At 43.4% G+C, this 13,976-nt stretch overlaps 1 long non-coding RNA gene across 1 annotated transcript in view; it reads left to right on the top strand.

Moving 5' to 3' along the window:
- The first annotated feature begins 7,725 nt into the window (after positions 1 to 7,725).
- LOC141425851 (uncharacterized) overlaps positions 7,726 to 13,976 on the top strand; it is a 90,956-nt gene continuing 84,705 nt past the window's right edge. Inside the window, exon 1 of the long non-coding RNA XR_012451010.1 lies at positions 7,726 to 7,966. This is a non-coding gene — a long non-coding RNA (uncharacterized lncRNA). The remainder of the gene's footprint in view (positions 7,967 to 13,976) is intronic.

Genomic DNA, 13,976 nt, shown 5'->3' with positions numbered 1-13,976 from the left:
TGCAAACCCCAGTATCACCAGATAAGTAAATAAATAAATAAGCTGGGCACCAGTGGCTCATGCCTGTAATCCTAGCTACTCAGGAGGCAGAAATCAGGAGGATCGTGGTTTGAAGCCAGCCTGGGCAAATAGTTCCATGAGACCCTATCTCGAAAATACCCAACACAAGAAAGGGCTGGCAGAATGGCTCAAGTGGTGGAATGCCTGCCTAGCAAGCATGAGGCCACTACTTTTGGTTTATTATTTTTTTTTGCGTTAATTTTAATTTGTTGAAATATTGGATTTATTTTGAAAGATACATGAAACATCATTTATCTTGATTACTGAGTTGTTTTGGTATCCATTTTCCCCATTCTACATTATAAAAGCCTGGGTGACTTTCACCTAAGAGAGAAAAACTTCTTTAGTGTTTATTTTTAAAACAGATACTTCATGCTTTCCAAGCAGCAAGAATTTCTAGTTCAGTTTCACCTTGCTGTGCAACAGTTGCCTCTTCTCTAGTCTAGGAGGGAAAGGAGTAGTTACCAACTTAACCACCAGAGGGAACCAAAGAACAGTTTATAAAGCAGACATTCAGCAAGGTCTTCCTTCAGCAAAGATGTTTCCCAGCCTGGATTCCTTTACTCCCTGATGAAAATCCATCCATTTTGCAATTCTCTGCCTCTCTAGATGTATGGTATTGAGAAGATCCCAAATACACAAGTAAAATTCAATATAAGAGTATGTTTTAACTGGGTGCTGGTGGCTCACACCTGTAATCCCAGCTACTCAGGAGGCAGAAATCAGGAGGATCACGGTTTGAAGTCAGTCTGGACAAATAGTTTGTGAGACTCTACCTGGAAAATAACCCATTACTTTTCAGAAAAGGGCTGGTGGAGTTGCTCAAGGAGTACGCCCTGAGTTCAAGGCCCAGTACAGCAAAAAAAAAAAAAAAAAAAAAAAAAAAAAAAAAGATTTGAGGCCAGTCTGGGCAAATAGTTGACAAGACCCCTTCTCCAAAATGGACCGGAAGTGTGGCTCAAGAGTAGAACACCTGCTTAGCAAGTGTGACACCCTGAGTGCAAACCCCAGTTCCACCAAAAAAGTATGTTTTAGGGCTGGGAGTATAGCTGAGTGGCAGAGGGCTCACCTAGCATGCATGAGATCCTGGGATTGATCCCTAGCACTGTGATTAATTAAATAAGTAAATAAAAAAGGGAATAACATTTAAAAAAAGAGCATGTTTGAATTTTCTTCCAAAAGTACTCAAAGAAGCTATTTATATTGGCAACAATGACAGAAAAGCCAAAATAAAATCCCATGGGTCAGACTTATGTTGAGTTGGCCTGACATGTGGGATCTTGGTGGGATGACTAACCTTCTTTTGCTTGTTGTTCTTTTTCTTTGCTGTGCTGGGAATAGAACCCAAGCCCTTGCTCATGCTGGATAAACACTGGACGACTGAGCTATGTTCCTAACCAATCTTCTTGATTTGCCTTGGCCTGGAGAGCTTTAGCACACAAAGTCCTGCTTCTCCGCTTCTCTGTCCCTGTAAACCAGGACAGCTGCTAACCCTACTTGCTTAACCTTTGGTTTTTCTTGTCTGTGAGATGAAGGTAAGTGTTATCTACCCAAACTGTCCTTGTGAGAAATGAAGGAGCTGATGTACACAGTGGTGCTTAGTTTTGTTATCAAGTAATACCGTAGGCTCCAAGCATGACTCCAGTTCCTATGAAACTATTTTAACAAAGCCCAATATTTTTTTTCCCATGCTGGAGTTTGAACTCAGGGCCTTGCACTTGTGCTCTGTCTCTTGAGGCACACCTTCAGCCCTCTCCACTTTAAAGTTATTTATTTATTTATTTTAGATAGGGTCTCGAATTCTTGCCTGGCTGAGCCTAGACCTCATCTTTCTACCTACTATCATCTGCATATCTGAGATCATGGGCGTGATCACCACAGCCAGCTTGTTTATTAAGATGGGATCTTGCTTTTTGTCTGGGCTGTCCTTGATCCTCCCAATCTTTGCTTCCTGAGTAGCTGGGATTATAAATGTGAGCCACTACGTCCAGCTGAGCCCCAGCAATTTCATTAACCTGCTCATGCATTCAATTTAATTCCAAAAAATATTTGTTGAGGGCTTACTACATATCAATAAATTATTAGTAGTTTAGAGGTTATATTTAATATATATTTTTTATTTGACACATTTTAGCTGAATACATTCATGGGGTACAGTGTGACATGTCATTACTGTGTACAACATGTGATGCTCAGATCGAGCTAACTGGCATATCATCACCTCAGACATTTATCATTTCTTTGTGTTAAGAACATTCAAAAATCCTATTAGCCATTTTGAAATATCCAATTAATTGTTGTAACTATAGTTGCCATCCAGAGCTATTATGACCATATTTGAAAATAAGACTGCCACCTCTCAAGGATGTCGTGATTTCTAGGGGCTAGAGATAGAAAGTGCTTATAGAAAAAATAGAACTGGAGATGTAGCTCAGTGGTACAGAACCTGCCTAGGTTGTATGAGATCCTTGTTTAATTCCCAGCAGTGCAAAAAGAAAAAAAAAAAAAGGAAATCCACACTCATGGTAAATATGAGCTTTACTGCCAACCTAATTACATTTCAGATTCCTTCTAATCCAGTCAGCACACTACCAGGTAAATCTTCAGACACCTTTTTGGATCTCATTTTCAAAATCATATGGTCTCCCTCACTGTAGTGTTCTTTTCTTTTTACAATGGGATCTCAACCAAATGTTCAAGCCTTATCTCTCAAGCAAGCCAGGCAACTCCTTGTTCAAACATGCTCTGTTTTCCTTCTTCTGTGCTGTTACTCACAGTGTTTCCTGAGTTGGGATGCCCCACCTCATTCCTGCCTATCAAACACACTTCCCTATGGCCTTCCTGGGTTCTCCACCAAACACAAGCTGTCTTTTCTCTACTTCATTTCCACAGTCCTTGCAGTATTGGTCATATTAGCCTCATATGTGGTCCTTGTTCTTGATCATAGGCAAAATTTGTCTATTTCATTTATTTCCTCTAGCTCTCTGTATGTAGCCAACAAATGTTTATTGAATTGCATCCAGAGTTTCTAATTTTAGTACCTGGCCTTGCTAGTTTTTAGCTGTGTGATATTGGGCAAATTACTCAATTAACCTCACTGGTCTCAGTTTCCTCATTTGAAGAGTGGGGAATCAAAACAGCAACCACCTAGGTACTTCTCAGAGAAAGAAAAGATCCATACAGGTTGGAGGGATGGTGGAGAGCTTCCTGGAGGAAGTAGGATGACAGCTGGGATTACAACAGAATGTAAAGTGGATTGGGCCTAGTGGACCCAGGAGTTAAGAAGCATCAGGAAAGAGCAGGATGTGCCACAAGGACAGGTGGTTCAAGTCCTGGGAAATGCCTTTGGAAAGATTCCCTAGGAAGAGAGACAGACAGGGAGAAAAAGGTTGGGGAGGGGGTACATTTTTCAGGAGTGTGAATTACAGGTTGCAAGTAGGGGAACTCAAGCTGTAGTCTGCATTGGGCATGCCCCTTTCAGCAACAGTCACAGAAATGGAAATAGTGGCCAAGTGCACAGCTGACAGGATAGAAACAGCATGTGCTTTTAACAAGTTGTTGCAATGGATAGAAATGGACAAAATGACTGCTAAAGAATCATAGGATTTGAGAGTGTAGGTCAGTGGTGGAGTGCTTGCCTAGCATGCACAAGGCCCTGGGTTCAATCCCCAGCACTCCTGTTCTCCCACTCTCCACAACTGATTTAAGAAATAAATGAGTTTAACTTAGTATCAATTTGTGGGGGAAAAGCTCTAGAGGGAAGGGGTTAGAAAGGATTGGTTATAAAGTTAGTTTGAGCCAAAGGGTCAGTGCACCCGCTAAATTTGCTAATGCAAATATATAATGTATAAACGTCATAGCAAGGGTGGCAATTCAGATCAGTTAGGATCATGGTCTCCCTGTACTCTGTGACACCTGAATATTTTGTGTTCTTACATTTTGGTTGCAAACAGCAATGCAGACTCAGTGGTGCTCCTCTCAGATCACCTTAGACCAGTGTATCTATCCACTATCCTCCAGCTGCTGTGAGTGTTGACTGTTGAGGGTTCCCAACTGCCCAGAATTCCCCTAGGGCAGCCTTGGGGAAAGTCACTCCCTCAGGGCCCACAACTAGTGACTGAGAGATACCCAGACTCAAAAAACTTCCTGTGCCTCAAACTGCTGGAGCTTTCTGCCATGGATCAGGCTAAGACAAGATCAAACAGGTCCTGGCTCAGCTCCTTCTCTTTTCCTGTCTTGCTCAACTTCCTCCCATGCAATTTTTTTCCTCTCTGGATAAATCCTGTTCTTTTCTTCTCTTTTTCAGGCTCTGTTTCTAAGGACCCTGACCCAAGACACCTAAGAAATCGAATATCTACAAAATAACTGGATCTAAGTTCTTAAACAGAGTCATCATTTTTGTGGCCTTTGTTTCTCAGCTCTGTTTGCTTTTATATTTCTTTATTCTTTCTGTGGTTCTTCTCCCTGTTCACTCCAGCTAGAAAGCAGACCATTCAGAATCTCTGTGCAAAGTGAAGCTCTCCATCCAAGTAGTTAAACCAAGGTCAAGACTCATTCTGATTGGACTGTCTTGGATCACATGACCTTTCTAAGTCAACCAGTAGGTATGGTGGTGGTGGTAAGCAGTACTCTGATTAGTCAGAACTATAACTTCAGTTCATTCCTGGAATGTGAGTCCCAAGGTGATTTCTGTGTCAGCCATGTGAATGGAGGGTGAGGAAGAGTGGTTCACCAGAGGAAATTAAAGTTTCCTTACCAGAAGAAAGAAAATGTTTGATGGAATGACAAAAATAACACATGTTCCCAATAGATTCTGCTGAAGCAAGTTATGAGGGTAATGAGACTTAGGGAAACTCTCATTTGAGGAATGATAGCAACAAAAAGAGACTTTTTCCCCATTGGTTTGGGAGATGGGTAGAAACTGAACAAAGGGGTAAAGTGGAATTAGACATGCTCTGTGAAGCTTTTTGAGGTGGTAGGTACTGGTATTTGAACTCAGGGCCTTGCTCTACCAATTGAGCCACACCCCCAACCCTTTCTTGCTTTAGTTATTTTTCAGGAAGACTGTCAACTGCAATCCTCCTACCAATGGTCTCCTGATTACCTGGGATTGCCACCCTTCCTGCCCCCCACTTGTTGGTTGAGATAGGGTTCTCACTAACTTCTTGCTTGGGCTGGCTTTGAGCTGCCATCCTCCCAATACCAGCCTTCTAAGCAGCTGGGATTGTAGGCATTAGCCGTTGGGCCTAGTTCATATTCTGTGAAGTTTTGTTTTGGTTTGGTTTGGTTTTGCAGTACTGGGGCTTGAACTCAGGGCCTTTACCTCGAGCCACTACACCAGCTCTATTTTTGTGAAGGGTTTTTCGAGATAGGGTCTCAAGAACTATTTGCCTGGGCTGGCTTCAAACTGTGATCCTCCTGATCTCTGCCTCCTGAGTAGCTAGGATTACAGGGATGAGCCACCAGTGCTGGCTTGTTCTGTGAAGTTTTAAAGGATAAAATTAAGGTTTCTAGGGTCAGAGATTAGAGGGAGGCAAAACATAAGAAATATATAAACATGTAGCATATATACAACATATATACATATGTGCATATACACATACACACACATATTTACTTTGTCCAGAAAAGAATAGGCCTATTTGTGAGGTGGTGAGCTTGTCATGTCTGGGAATCTGGCCCTACAGTCTGCTGTGAATAGGCATATACTTCTTCCTATGACTAATAAAATACACTTGTGCTTCCTTTTCACCTTGACTTTTTCACAATGGCTGTGTCTAGGTGGACAATATCCAGAATGCCCCACCTTGGCCTTGTCTTAGGGAAATCTGCTCCACCCCAATAATTCCAGCCTGCAGTACTTTCTCCTCGAGGTGCTTCTGCATCCACTGTTAGTTATGATGTAGCCTGGTGTCAGAGTCTCCCAAACACATGCCTTACCTTCCCTCAGTTTGGTGTAAGCAGGGTAGGGATTGACTGCATCTCCTCTGTCTTACCCCTGTCTTACTCAAGGATATATTTGATGGATAAATAATTTGTTTTTCTTTTTTGGTGTCACTAGGGTTCGAACTCAGGGCCTCATACTTGCTAGGCAGGTGCTTCTACCACTTGAGCCATTCTGCTTCAAGTTTTGTGTTGGATATTTTTGAGATAGGGTCCCCAAGCTATTTGCCAGGGCTGGTTTTAAATGGCAATCCTCCTGATCTCTGCCTCCTGAATAGCTAGGATTACTGGCACTTGACTTTTGGATACATAATTTTATCAGGGTTTTTGTGGAAGGATTTTTGCTTTGGGGGAAGGTGTGACTAAGGAACCACAGACTCTGGCTTACCTCCAAGATTCTATTGGTAGCTGGTGGTACTGAACTTAAAGCTGACTTATAGATGAATAACTGGGACACCCAGGGTCTCTGGCTTTTACAGCTGTTGATAGAGGTACCAGCTCTGGCCCTCCAACTGAGCTACACCAACGAGCAGCCCCCAGGAGACCTTTAGGGGAGAACGGGGTCAACATAAGAATTTACTCTGGGATGTGAGTCGAGTTTACTCTTTCAAGTCTCTGTGCCTTCCCAAACCTACCAGAATGTCCCTGCTCCCTTCCTCCTACTCTACCTGCCTGGTAACCCCATCTCATGAAACTTTTGGGGAGAACACTTCTTTTCTTCCGTTCCACAAAGTTGGAATTGTTTTTTCTTTACAGGGCTCCCTCTCATTGCTGGGGAGGGGTATCCAGAAAGGGGCAGGAAGAGGGCCTGTGTACACGTGGCTCTTACCACAGTTAGGCCTGGCTTAACTTGTTTGTCTCTCCCCTTTAGCCTGTATTCTTTCTCCTGTCTCTCTAAGTGTATCGCCTCTGCCATACACACACACCCTTTCCCTACCCATCGGCATTTCAGAGTTGTAGCACTGCAAGTGTTGCGAGGTCACCTAGTGCAGTCCTCGCTTTGCAGATGCTCTTCCTGGAGTTGCAGATACAAGCTCTTGGGTTCCTTTAGCCCTTTCTTTCTCCAAGCCCAAAGCGTTTTCGCTGTTGATGACCTCAACATTCTAGGAAGGTAGGTGTCAGCATCCTCCTTTTACCGTTGGGAAAACGGACTCAGAGAAACAAGGCGGCGGGCCTCGGTGGGGCAGTGGCCTGACGGGAATTCAGGGCTCCAGGCCAGCACGGAATTTATTGTCTCCTTTTGGGAAGCGTGAATAATCGTTTTGGGAATCCCGGCGGGGCCGCTAACTCCCCGAGAAGGATCGAGATGGGGTCTGGTGGATTACTGCACTAAGAGCTTGCGGCCGAGATCTGACCCCTTGGCAGCTCTGCGGTCCAGCCGGTCCGCCGCCCTTCCCTTGACAGGGTGACCAATGGACTGCGGTCTCTGCAGCTGAGTCCCGCCTTCTGCTCGTCGCCGACCACCTCCCACCTCTAGGCAGAAGCTCCGCCAGTTCCAGATTTCCCTCGGCTATGAGGTCATCTCCCCGCTTCCCATTGGCTTGCCAGTGCAGTCAGTCACAGGAAGTCGCGCCGCCGCCTTTGCCTTCCTTGTTCCCCTTCCTCCTCCTAACTCCCCTTAGTTCCCGAGCCCAGCCGGCACAAGACGTCTGATTGGTCAGTGCCGCCGTCACTCTTCCAGAGGGCGGTGCGGAAGGCGGGACGCGGGTGTGGTGGGAGGGCCCGTAGCTTCCGTGGCTGAGAGGAGCCGGCGGCAGCGGTGTCTGTGGTGGCCCTGGCGGCGAAAGCGACCGTCCCACTCTCTCCACCCCCTCGGTTTGGCTCGTCACACTCCCTCCGTTCGCACCGATTTCTCCCCAGCTCCGCGCACCCTAAGTGGTCATTGAGTCTCAAGAGGAGACTTGAGCGGCTGGCGCCGAAGCGGAGCAAGCCGCGGAGTCCGGGCCGAGTGGATAGCAAGGCGGTGAGTGAGAGTCCGGACAGGGACCCCTTCCCCCACTGCGGCCCCGCCCCGGCGAGCATCCTTTCTCCTCGCGACCACGCCGTGAGCTCCCTGGGGACCCGGGTGGAGCGGGCTTGGTGCCCACGGCCCCCTGGTTGCCGGCCTCCCGAGCCTCCCTTAGCCTCCCCTCGGGGCGGGGGGCTTTGGGCCCAGGCAGCCGGGCGCAGCCGTGCACCTGTGCAGCGCCTGGCAGGGCCGCACCGCGCTGGGTAGGGAGGCACTGAGGTTCCCGCCCTCGCGGCTTCGGGGTTTGGTTTTAACTGCAGCGACGGGGCGTCGGGCGCTTTCTCCCGGCTCTGGTGCAGATCCTCACCTCGGGCTTTCCAGGCGTGGAGGCTCACTTGGACTTGAAGTCTGAATGCAGCTGGGTCTGCAGGGCTCCGTGCAGATTTGAAACTTTATGGCGAAGAAGGACAAGTGTCTATCTCTAAAGGTCTTTGATTATCACTCTCCACCCCCTACCAGACTTCCCATTCGAAAGCACTGATGCTCTATGGTGGCTAGGGCTGGAACTTTCGAGTTGGACTCCCAAACCTGTGGTATGCCAGCAGTGTGATCTGGGGCCTCAGTTTTTCTTATCTGAAAAATGGGGATAAAAATAGTACCTATCATCTGGGGTTGTTGTAAGTATTAAATGAAAAATGCCACATAAAATTCTTGACACAATGCTTGACATATAGTAAGGTCCCAGGAAATGTTTTCTGTTGTGATGCTGAGAAAGACTGGCAGGCCAGTGTGCAGTTAAGCCCAAGCCCAGTATGGTATTATCAAGATTTCTTTGTTTTCTTCCTGTTAATGTGGCAAAACTAAAAGACAATTTGGGGGACAGTTTACTGCTTGCCAGCCTATCTCTCGACATAAGTGTGTGTATATAGGAATGTGAAATTCCTCACTTAAATATAATAATGCAGTTAAACTTAACGTTTCATGTGTTTTTATATAGTTTTAAGCCCATAAGGTGTCTACAAGGTTCCCAGGTTTTGAGTTTTTGAGATCTTTCAAAAGATCTTTTTCTACATGAAGCCAAAGCCTGTAACATAAATTTTATTTGTAATAAGAAGTTAAGCTTAAGTGCTTTACTTTAGAAGATCCCCACCTTCCCCCCAAAAAACCTTCAGAATTTCACTTATGAAGTTTTATTGTTGAAAAAACTGCCTCCCAGGGGTGAGGTGGTATAGGCAGCTGGCCCACAGCCCCATGACTTCAGGGTGGGGAACTTTTGGCTGAAAGCTATTAAACTAAGTTTTGCCTAATGTCCTTTGCATTTTTCATAGCAAATTAAAGGACTTTATGATACTCAGTTTCTTAAATGAGTTAGAAAGAAGCAAACCATTACTACTTTCTTCAGACATGGGCAAGGAAAAAGTGCCTGTAGTCTAGCTGTAGTGTTAGATTCAGTTCTTTGCCAATTCTGTTAAAATCCCATTTAAAAAGGCTTCCCAAAATCACATTCACTAGGATTATTTTTTTTGCTTAGAGTTAAATCATGAGAGATGGAAGTATAATATGCACCTTATCATTCCAAAGTATTTATTAAAGACTTTCTATGTCCTTAACACTCTGCCAAATGCTGTGAGGAGGCATTCTAAAAAGTATAAAACAGGATCTCAGCCCATAAAGGGCAAAACCATAAAGTTGGCTCACCTAGTAGTAATTATGGGTACTTCATTTATTCATTTACCATCCTTTTGTTTCTGGCTTGTAATGTGCCAGATATTTTTTTGAGCTGGAGTTTTCAAGGTTAGTGAGATTTGGTCCCTGTTCATGAGGGGCTTACAGTGTAGTGGGAGAGGCTGAAAACGATATGATTATAACAAACTGAAAAAAAGTCTCAGTGCAAACCCAGAATTGTAGGAGAGGCAAGGAAACTTTTCCTTTGGATGTGTGGGAAGGCTTAAAGAGAAGATAGCATTTGAACTGTATCTTAACTCAGATGAGGTAGATGAAGACCATTCCAAACTGAAGTAACAATTCTGAAAGGTTCCTGGCAAATCTTCTGACATCAGTTGTAAGCCCTAGGGAATGGGAAGAAGGAAACTTAACATAACTTGATGTCCCTTTCCTAATAGGCATTCAGCCAAGCTTTTAAGGCATTACTTAATTTCCACAAAACCCCAATGAGGTTGATTTTACCTCTACTTTAGTATAGGGAGACTGAGGCTTGGGTTAGTTAGATAATTCAACCAGTGTTAAGAGTTGGTGCAGAGCCAGGACTTGAATCACTGACTTAGGTGTAATATGCTGCTGGATATGGTGGTGCATCCCAGCTGCTAGAGATTTGGAATTGGGAGGATCCAGGTTGGAGGCCAACTTGGGCAAAAAGTTAGACCCATCCAAATAAACCGGGCATGGTGGGATGTGCCTGTATGGGAAGCATAGTTAGGAGGATTGAGGTCCCAGGCTGACTGGGTAAGATTGAGAAACGCTATCTGAAAAATAACTAAAGCAAAAAGGTCTGGGCACCTGACTCAAGTGATAGAGCAACTGCCTAGCAAGCTTGAGCCCTAAATTCAGTCCCCACTACTGCTGCTAAGAAAGAGGGAAGGAAGGAAGGAAGGAAAAAAGAAAGGAGTAGTATGCGGTTTCCTTTTTTTTTCTTTTCAGGGAGGTGGGGATCGGTGTCATATATTAAACTCAAGGCTTGAAGCTTGCAAGGCAGGTACTCTTGTGCTTGAGCCACTCTGCCAACTCTACTCTCTCCTTTTTAATGGTGCTTTTATGGAAATAAATATAAGACAGATTAGAGGGTTGGTGACATGACTTAAGTGGTAGAGCACCCGTCTAGCAAGTGCAAGGACCTAAGTTCAAATATCAATACCACCAAAGCAACAATAACAACAACAAGACAAAACGAAAAAGAGATTAGAGAAAAAGAGATTAGAATGTCCTTGCCAGTGTTCTAGTATCATTTTACTACATCTTCTATAAGTTATTTTCTGTGAAGTAAATGTTTCATACTTGATTTAGATTTCTTAAAGTTTATATAATGAAGGTTATCTTTAATTTTTTTTGTATTTGTAAATGTGGTATTTCCCAAAAAATGTGGTCTGTGGACACTTTCTGTAAAAGTGGAGAACATTTATATATACAGATTCTTTTTTTTTTTTGGTGCTACTGGGGTTTGAAGACAGGGCCTCACACTTCCTAGGCAGGCACTCTGCCACTTGAGACACTCTGCCCACCCCAGATTCTTCATTTGTTGATTGATTTTGACAGTATTGGGGTTTGAACTCAGTGCTTTACACTTGCTAGGCAGGTGCTTTACCATTTGAGCCAGTCTGCCAGCGCCAAACTAGTAGGCTTCTTTTTGTTTTGGGGGGGTGGGTATTACTACTCAGGGTCTTCTGCTTCTTAGTTGTTCTACCTCTTGAGCCATACCTCTAGCTCTTATACAGATTCTTCATGGGGCACTTTTCAAAGTTGCTAAGCAAACTTTTTTTGAGACTGAAGCTTAAATATTTAAGTTTACCAAAAAAAAAGTAAATAAATAAAATAAAAAGGATTTATAGACATGTGGCCGATTAATTTACAAAGGAAAAATTAGAATTTTGAAAATCATAGTAACAAAGATTGTATTACATTTAGAACACTATGTTAAGAGTATATATTAGACTATAAACTTCCCAAGGACAAGGATATTTTGCCTTCCTTCCTTCCTTCCTTCCTTCTTTCCTTCCTTTTTTGAAAAGGGGTGTTATTTTGTCACTCAGGCTAGCCTTGGACTTCTGGGCTTAGGTCATCCTCCTGTCTCAGCCTCCTGAGTAGCTGGAAATACAGGTACACAGCACACCTGGCTTTTTTCTTTTGTTCTCAGCTTCAAAAGCCATTCTTGGGACATAGTAGGTGCTCAGTAAATATTAATTGAATAGAAAATGAACATGAACAAATATATATTTTCTCTGTGTATATAAAATGTTTATAAGATACGTGCTTGAGATGATAGCTGGAATTGATTGACACAGGAACATTTTCATCTCCTCCTGCCTGAGAAAAGGCTTTGGTCAGGAGGTTATATTTCAGAAGTTCTTTGAAAGAGAAAAGGAAGGATACTGATAGGTTGTAGATAAAATAGTATAGACATAGGGAGTAGTTTATAAATGAATACATGTTGGGAGGAAAGTAATCTTGAACAACGGGAATGGCCCTCAGACTTAATTCAGCAAACATTTATTGTCTCACAATTTCTGTGAGTTAGGAATTTGAGAGCAGCTTGGCTTTGTGATTCAGGCTCAGGGTCTCTTAAGAGATTGCAGTAATATGTTAACTGTTATTGTAGTTATCTGAAAGTTTGACTTTGGGTAGTGGATCCTCCTTACGTGTGGCTACTCATATGTCTGGGAGGTTGGTGCAGGCTGTTAGTGAGAGGTCTCAGTTCCCCTAGCACAAGAAATTCAGGAGACCAAGCTGCATTGCCCTTTATGACTTAGCTTCAGAAGTCATATACTATCATTTCTCCACATTTTGGGAAGGGACTATGCAGCAAGTGAAAGCCAGGAGATGAGATTGGGGGCCATCTTGGAGGCTAGCCACCACAGTGCATAAAATAGAAAATAGGTATTGGAAGAAGGTACACAATGCTTCAGTTGGAGAGGGGGAGTGGAGAGGAGGAATTAGAGAAGGGAAAGATTACTTTTGGCAGGATGAAGGAATTGGAAAAGATCTAGTTCTTTTAATACTTACAAGCCTTTAGTATGGACTTACTGTATGCACAGGATGATATGTGCAAGTGGGCACTGAATTAGGGCCACATAATTTTATTTTTTCTTTGAGGTGCTGGTGATCAAACCTAGGGCCTGTGCATGCTAGACAAGCACTCTACCACTGAGCTATATCCAGCCCCCATGCAATGTTTTAAGTAATCTAGGCCAGGGTTGACATTAAGGACAAATATTTGATCTTTATGTATAAAGTGAGGGTGGAATCATTTTCTGATATTAATGAAAATGATAAATTATCAGGGTGATAGATAAGCAGTTATAGATTATACATAGTTAATATAAATACTGGAGTCAGACTGGCTGGAGTGGTTCTACTTGCTAGTTGTGTGTGTGACCTTGGGCTTTGTGTCTGTGATACTCTTTCTACTTTGTGATTCACTAGCTGTAAAGTGGGGATCATAATGGTGTCTGCTTTGTATTGCTCTGATAGGGATTGAATAGATTAAAAAAAGTAAAGTTCTCAGAACAGCTTTCCTTGCCTTTGTCATGATGACTATCATAATCCATGGTTTTATTTTTTTTGGTGGTGCTGGAGTTTGATTTAGGACCTTGTGCTTGCTAGGCAGATGTTCTCCCACTTGAGCCACACCTCCAGCCCAGTTACTAGTTTTTGACAGTAGCAAGAACTGACTGTGGGTGATGAGGTTAGAATTGGAAGGACGAATGAATACACAACGATAGGAATACTCAGAAGGAAGTATTTAAATGTCAGCCATTGTTGCTTCAGCATGTTTTTCCAGTTTAAGTATGTGGTCTTTTTATTTTTTCTAAGCATGTAGTCTTGATAATTTTGATTTTGCAAAGTAGAGTGAACCAGAAGCTTTATTTAGTTCATTTCCATGGTTCAAGCAACACCCAGTGAAGTCCACAGTTGCTTGCTAAGGGTAACTCTTTTCCTCTTGTCCATCTTTAAATTACTGGCTCTGTCTGCAAAATGGGTTTAGCCAGAAGCATTACTTAGAGGTGCTTTGCTTCAAAAGATTAGAGGTAGGGGATGGCAGAGTAGCTCAAGCAGTAAGAGCACTTGCCTAGCAAGCATGAGTCCCCGAGTTCAAATCCCATTGCCACCAAACAAAACAAAACAAAACAAAAAAACCCCAAAAAACAAAATCAAAAGATTGGAGGTGAGACTAGGGTGCATAGCAAAAATACCTAGAATGAGAACTGGTATGCCTAACTATGAGGGACAGGTAAATCTGGAGGTACAGAGGGTTAAATTATGAGGAGCTTCTAAATCTGTAGTGTAGAAGTTT

Source organism: Castor canadensis, chromosome 8, assembly GCF_047511655.1.
Source record: "Castor canadensis chromosome 8, mCasCan1.hap1v2, whole genome shotgun sequence".
In the NCBI taxonomy this organism is placed as follows: Eukaryota; Metazoa; Chordata; class Mammalia; order Rodentia; family Castoridae; genus Castor; species Castor canadensis.
Note: the sequence above shows the minus strand (reverse complement) of the source record. Positions and strands in the feature narration are given on the sequence as shown.